Source organism: Myxocyprinus asiaticus, chromosome 25, assembly GCF_019703515.2.
Source record: "Myxocyprinus asiaticus isolate MX2 ecotype Aquarium Trade chromosome 25, UBuf_Myxa_2, whole genome shotgun sequence".
NCBI lineage: Eukaryota > Metazoa > Chordata > Actinopteri > Cypriniformes > Catostomidae > Myxocyprinus > Myxocyprinus asiaticus.
In genome coordinates this window covers 3,044,661-3,052,730 of record NC_059368.1, presented here as the reverse complement: position 1 = coordinate 3,052,730, position 8,070 = coordinate 3,044,661, and positions in this window count along the sequence as shown.

Genomic DNA, 8,070 nt, shown 5'->3' with positions numbered 1-8,070 from the left:
CTTAATTTACATTTATGCATTTGGCAGATGCTTTAATCCAAAGCAATTTACAGTGCCAATCCCCCTGGAGCAACCTGCCTTGCTCAAGGACACAGTGGTGGCGGCTGTGGGGATTGAACCAGCAACCTTCTGCTTACCAGTTCAGTGCTTTAGTCCACTACGCCGCCACCACAACTCCTTAATAGACAAGCTTAAGAAATTAATGGATCTTTTTCTCTATGTTGTTGGTGGTGTTGGTGTAGACGGCATGGGTCGAGTTCTGGCTCAGGATGTTTACGCCAAAGATAACCTTCCTCCATTTCCTGCCTCTGTTAAAGATGGTTATGCTGTAAGAGGTGAGAAATACCACTTCAAATACCCTCACCTCTTTTATCAACATGCTTATAGATTTTGTCATGTCTTACTAATGGACTCATATGTGTTCTAACAGCAGCTGATGGTCCCGGTGACAGATTTATTATCGGCGAGTCTCAAGCTGGTGAACAGGTGAGAGAATGTTTCACATGGATAATTTAATGTAATATAGTTTCATAACATGATGTGTATGACTTTCTTTCTTCTCCAGAACACAAATGAGGATTTTTGGACAAATATCTCTGTTGTGTAGGTCCATAAATGTCACCATTCACTTGCATTGTATGCAATGCCCTATTTTCAGCTCACATTCAGTCTACAAAGAAAATAATGTCACACACAATCCTTAAGAAATAATTTAATGTTAACTTAGTACTAAAGTAACATTTCTTTTCGTTAGAACGGTTTAAATGGTTGTGCTAATTAATGAAGTGTGGAAACAGCAATACAGTGTCTTTGAATACAAAGTTACTCTACACTTGCAAGTCAAATTTCAGTTTTAAGAATAACCAAATAAGAAACACATTCCTCCTCGAATTCATCAATCTATTGTTCTTTTGAGACATATTCCATACATTTCTGTTTTGAAAGGATAAAACAAACTTGATGTAACCGGGACAGAGAGATGTGGACAGCCCAGATGCACAACATCAAGAAGAAAAGTACATCAGAGTCTCTAATTTGAGAAACAGACTCCTCACAGGTCCTAAACTAGCAGCTTTAATGAACAGTATATGCCGAACGTTTGCATTGCTGCAAGTAGAGGATTCTTGGATCAACAGAAAATTTGAAGAGTACAGCATTGCTTTTAAAAGAAATAGTCAACTGTAACATTATAAATGCTTTTACTGTAATTTTTCAATTATTTTCAATCAATTTAATGCATCCTCGGTAAACAAGGCCACCCCCCCTAAAAAAAACAAAAATAGAGTCCCCCCAAGTGAATCTTGGCCATTTCTACCACTGTATATACTTTTCTTGAGAAATATGTGTAAAATATGTTTAAGTTGTGTACACTCACACACTCATATTCAAGAAATGTGCAAGAAACGTATTTTAATACCTTTTACTTGATGGTTACACCACTTAGCATTTTTATTTAATTTTATTTTCGTAGAAAATGCAGTAATTTTTATTTATTTATTTTAAGTATGAAATCAACATGAACACGAAGATTACATTTTGGTGAACTTGATACGTGTTTTAAACTAGATTTTTAAAAGATTACAAAATGTTATCATCTCGTAAAACTTTATTTGTCAATGACAAATATGTCATTTTAAATATTTGTCTATAAAAAATGTAGACTTTTTTTTAACAATAATATAATGATTAATCTGTCATTTATAAAACCTCTTCTAACGCAGTTCAAAGACTCTGCTCTGCTTTTGGGTGAGACCACAGCCATAGCAACAATTACTGTAGAAGGGGGCCTGGGTATCTCAGCGAGTATTGACGCTGACTACTACCCCTGGAGTCATGAGTTCGAATCCAGGGCGTGCTGAGTGACTCCAGCCAGGTCTCCTAAGCAACCAAATTGGCCTGGTTGCTAGGGAGGGTAGAGTCACATGGGGTAACCTCCTCGTGGTCGTGATTAGTGGTTCTTGTTCTCAATGGGACGCGTGGTAAGTTGTGCGTGGATCGTGGAGAGTAGCATGAGCCTCCACATGCTGTGAGTCTCCGCGGTGTCATGCACAACGAGCCACGTGATAAGATGCGTGGATTGACTGTCTCAGAAGTGGAGGCAACTGAGACTTGTCCTCCGCCACCTGGATTGAGGGGAGTAACCGCGCCACCATGAGGACCTACTAAGTAGTGGGAATTGGGCATTCCAAATTGGGAGAAAAAGGGATAAAATTACTGTAGATAGAAGTAGCCGCTTGCATGGCATCTTTTAGATGTAATTATGAAAGAGAGCTAATTATGAAGATAATTATTGCTGTTTTCAGCCCACACACACCGTGATGCCAGGTCAGGTGATGCGGGTGACGACGGGCGCACCCATTCCATGCGGGGCGGATGCTGTGGTGCAGGTAGAAGACACAGAACTGCTGCGGGAATCTGATGATGTAAGTTACACGCACCATTTCCGTTTGATTATAATACAAAGCAATAACGAAAAAGTCAAAGCAAAACTGCATTCAAAACCCATTTTAGTTTTAATCTGACGTATTTCTAGGTAAAACAAATATATCCATTAGGAATTGACTGGATGGTTAAAGTGGTCTCTATATGAGTTTGAGGGGAGGGGATGATGTCATCAAGGGAAAGTTGTTTCAGAGGCGAAGCAAGTTACAGTATGGCATTTTGATGAAAGATTACAAAGACAAATGCCTTTGTCTTCTTTGGAATAACTCGCACTGATTAATCATGCACAATCAAATCTGTGCATGAGTCAATTTTGATTTCATGTTAACTTCAGTAGCAATACATCTTAATAATTATTTAATAACTTAGTTATTGTGAAATAAATGTTTCTGAAGACCATGGTGGTGGGGGAAATATGTTTTTAACTGCATGCACACACAACACATATTTATGCTTTGCTGGCTATATACAGTATGTTAAATTTAAAAACAGGCTCTCAATAAAATCTGAAGAAACTTTGGCATAAAAGTGCACTATGAGAGAGTTTTCCGTTTATTTAAATGATTTTGTTTCTCAGGGCACAGAAGAGCTTGAGGTGAGAATTCTGGTTCAAGTGCGTCCCGGTCAAGATATCAGGTAATATCTCAGCGAGGTGAAAGAGAACAGTTTACAGCATGTCTCAGATGTGTCTAAAAGCATCTGTCCCGTGTGCTACAGGCCCATCGGTCATGACATTAAGCGTGGTGAATGTGTGCTGGCTAAAGGCACTCATATGGGCCCGTCTGAAATCGGTCTGCTGGCTACAGTCGGTGTCACTGAGGTGGAAGTGCAGAAGTTTCCTGTCATAGCCGTCATGTCTACAGGCAATGAGGTGAAAACACACAAACACAAACAGTACTTCCCAGAAGGGGCGTCGCTAGACTTCTGTGTCATTCGGGGCTTAGCCCACAGGCAGTATTATAATATAAAAATAAGAAGAATCCTTCCTTCCATGACCACCCTACCTGTCAAATAATAATTAAATTAAGCGCAACACTGACACTAGTTCAGAACTTTATATGAGCAAACGTCAGGCGTGCAATAAACGGATCAAACGTGTTTTTTAATTTAAATTGCGAATCAAAGTGAGAACTTGTCTGCTCACAGTTTATTGTGCAGAAACTAACTCTAACAATAAAATCAAAGTCATTTAACAGTTTAAATATGCAGTTGTCATTTATCATAATATTTAGAGAATAAAGTAAAAATTATGAAAGTCAAAGCATTATGAGATTAAAGTCGTAATATTTTGAGCATAAATCGAAAGGAAAGTAATATCAAAGTGATGTGGTGGACAAAAGCAAAGTGGAGCGTCTGGGTTTTTGCATACAACACCACTAACCAGGGAGATAACTTGGCTGTACAACCGAGCTGAATTTGTGGGAAATTTTTGCAAGCTCTCTGTTCATGAATGAGGTGTGCATTAGTACTGGAGTTTTTAACATGTGGGCACCTGTCAAGGGAGGCGTGAGATATAGGCTCACACTCAAGTGAAGTGAAATTAATTGGAACTGCTGTGAATTACTGTATGTAGGGCCATTTCAGGATATTGTATGTAGTAACATCCCCTCAGTTATAGTATTGTTTAGAGAGGAAAACCCAACAAAAAAGCAGACCAAGCATCACCAATGCCGAGCGGAACTGCGCAAATCTGTCTGGATCTTTCTCCTGAATAAACTAAATTTCCTAAACAACCGCTGCAGTGTCCGGAAACTAATAATAAATCTGATTTCTTTAATGCTAAATCCTATCCTAAAGTATGATTTCACTACGTCCCCAACATCCATCTCTAGCATTAATGAAGCTGCTGGCTCGGCACCATTCTAGCATTGTGATAATGATGCTCTGTTTGGCCTAATATTGAGTTGTTTTTTCTTTAAATATTTCTTCTTTATTCACACAATATACTACTTTATTCTCTCAATGCTACGATTTTATTCTTGTAATTTTTTCTTTATTCTCAAAATATTATGAATATAATCTCAAAATGCTATGACTTTATTTTAATAATTTTGACTTTATTCTCATATGAATTTAATCTCATAATGCTACGACTTTATTCTCGTACTTTTTACTTAATTCGCAAAATATTACGACTTTAATCTCAAAACGTTTTTTGGGGGATTTTCTCCCCTTTTCGGAATGCCCAGTTCCCAATGTGCTCTAAGTCCTCGTGGTGGTGTAGTGACTCGCCTCAATCCGGGTGGTGGAGGATGAATCCCAGCTGCCTCCGCGTCTGAGACTGTCAATCCGCGCATTTTATCACGTGGCTTGTTGAGTGCGTTACCACGGAGACCTAGGAGCTGTGGACCTGTGGAGGCTTCACGCTATTCTCCGCGACATCCATGCACAACTCACCACGTGCCCCACCGAGAGCGAGAACCACATTATAGCGACCACAAGGAGGTTACCCCATGTGACTCTACCCTCCCTAGCAACCGAGCCAATTGGTTGCTTAGGAAGCCTGACTGGAGTCACTAAGCACACCCTGGATTCAAACTCACGACTCCAGGTGTGGTAGTCAGCGTCAGTACTCGCTGAGCTACCCAGGCCCCATAGTCTCAAAATCTTTTTATCGTGGGATCACCAAGTAAGGATAAAAATAACTTTATAAACGCATCTTGAAACACCTGCGTTGGGTTTCATGACTATTATTAAACATGATTCCAGGTTGTTTTTAACAAAGCAAAGTTTCAACTTAACGGCAAGCTAGTGTTTTTTTTCTCCACCTTTTGTTCTGGTGTGCAGACTTAAATATAATAATTAGACAAAATTTAAAATCAACTTGGTGTGTGGATTGTGAACAAATGAAGATTAGAAATTAGTCTTGTAGATAATATATTTAGAAATAAAGCTTGCATAATAAAACCTCAGTGCCTCTGATACAGAAAAACTGCACCCCTGTGAGAGAAAATAGAAAGCACCCACTCGAGGCATTCGTAACGTGTCTAATGAACTTGAGCACAAACAGCAAGTAAAAGTAAAATTGCGAACTGTCAATTAATGATCGTTGGGCTCACTGATCAAAATTTATTTGCATTTGAAGCCAGAATTGCAGCCTGCCTTGTTGCTTTTGTACCCTGATGTGATGAACATTAAGCCTTACTTTTTTCTCTCTGTTTTTCATCACAAAAAATCATTTGGGGCCATTAACAAAAGATCTGGGGCTTCAGCTCTATCAGCCTGGGTCTAGCTATGCTCCTGCTTCCAAGAGGAAGAAAAAATGAAAGAAATCTCTTTAATTCCTCAGTTGTGGTTCCTAGACAGCAGTCATATTAAATGCTTAATGTGACGGTTCTTCGTCTTTATACAAAATATAATTTCATATTGTTTCTTTTGATTTGGGGGTGAAATAAGACCTTGCTGTATGCCAACAATTGTCTCATTTGTGTTTATTTCTATTTCTCATAAGGAGCTTTAGAAGAAACATCAGAGACAAACTGATACTTGAATAAAATATAACAGAGAACTCCATTAAGTCCATTGAGTGAAGAAAGAGCAATATCTTGGCAATTGGGATGGGAATCGTAAGGAATTTAACGATTCCAGCTTCTTCTTTTCTCTCAATTTGGAATGCCCAATTCCCACTACTTAGTAGGTCCTCGTGGTGGTGCGGTTACTCGCCTCAATCCGGGTGGCGGAGGACAAGTCTCAGTTGCCTCCACTTCTGAGACCGTCAATCCGCGCATCTTATCTTGTGGCTCTTTGTGCATGACACCGCGGAGACTCGCAGCATGTGGAGGCTCATGCTACTCTCCGTGATCCACGCACAACTTACTACACGCCCCATTGAGAGCGAGAACCACTAATCACGACCATGAGGAGGTTACCCCATGTGACTCTACCCTCCCTAGCAACCAGGCCAATTTGGTTGCTTAGGAGACCTGGCTGGAGTCACTCAGCACACCCTGGATTCGAACTCGCAACTCCAGGGGTGGCAGTCAGCGTCAATACTCGCTGAGATACCCAGGCGCCAATGATTATGACTCCTTAACGATTCTTTTAATACTTTTGAGAAAGAAATATTTGGAAAAAAGAAATGCAATTCTTGTTTTATTTACTGCCCTCAGCAGCCTGTTACCAAATGATGAGATATTTTCTTTTCAGTGTATTTACACTGACTTTTTATTTAAGATATTTTATTTCATTTTGATGTAATACCTTTAATTACAACAAATTTCATAATGTGTATATTTTTATTTTAAAGGGATAGTTCACCCAAAAATGAAAATGTTTTCACCCTCATGCCATCCCAGATGTGTATGACTTTCTTTCTTCTGCAGAACACAAATGAAGACTTTTAGATGTATATTTCAGCTCTGTAGGTTCATACAATGCAAGTGAAAGGTGACCAGAAATCAGAAGGTCGAAAAGGACGTAAAGGCAGCATAAAAGTAATCCATAAGACTCCAGCGGTTTAATCCATGTCTTTAGAAGGGATATGATAGATGTGGGTGAGAAACAGATCAATATTTAAGTCCTTTTTTTACTATCAAACCACCTTTGACCAGCCCCAACCAGTAGGTGGCTGAATGTGAAAGTAAAAGTCACTTCCACACCAGAATGTGGAAGTGAAAGTGTAGATTTACAATTAAAATAGGACTTAAATGTTGATCTGTTTCTCACCCACACCTATCATATCGCTTCAGAAGACATGGATTTAAACATTGGAGATTAATTAATTACTTTTACGCTGCCTTTATGTCCCTTTTGGAACTTTAAATTTCTGTCCATCATTCACTTGCATTGTGAGGACCAACCGAGCTGAAATATTCTTCTAAAAATCTTTGTTTGTGTTTTGCAGAAGAAAGAAAGTCATACACATCTGGGATGGTGTGAGGGTGAGTAAATGATGAGAGAATTTTCTTTTTTGGGTGAACTATCCCTTTAAGTCGGACAAATTAATGACTGATGGATCATTACATTTTTGACTCACTAAAAGACAGGCTGATAGAAGTAATTCTTTCATTAGGAAGTGCTGTCAATTGCAATGAAGATTACAAAAAAATGGTTCGTAAGAGTCATTTGTTCAGGAATCGGATTACACTGGTCACGCTGTATGTTTCACGCTGTAGATTCAAAAGAACTGACTCATAAGAGTCATTCACTCAGGAATCAGACTACACAGGTCACGCTGTATGTTTCGCACTGTAGATTCAAAAGAACCGACTCATAAGAGTCATTCATTCGGGAATCAGACTAAACTGGTCACGCTGTATGTTTCACGCTGTAGATTCAAAAGAACCGACTCATAAGAGTAATTTATTTGGGAATCAGACTACACTGGTCACGCTGTATGTTTCATGCTGTAGATTCAAAAGAACCAACTCATAAAAGGGTCATTCACTCGGGAATTAGACTAAACTGGTCACGCTGTATGTTTCACGTTATAGATTCAAAAGAACCGAATCATAAGAGTCGTTCATTCGGGAATCAGACTACACTGGTCACGCTGTATGTTTCATGCTGTAGATTCAAAAGAACCGACTCATAAGAGTCATTCATTCGGGAATCAGACTACACTGGTCACGCTGTATGTTTCATGCTGTAGATTCAAAAGAACCGACTCATAAGAGTCGTTCATTCGGG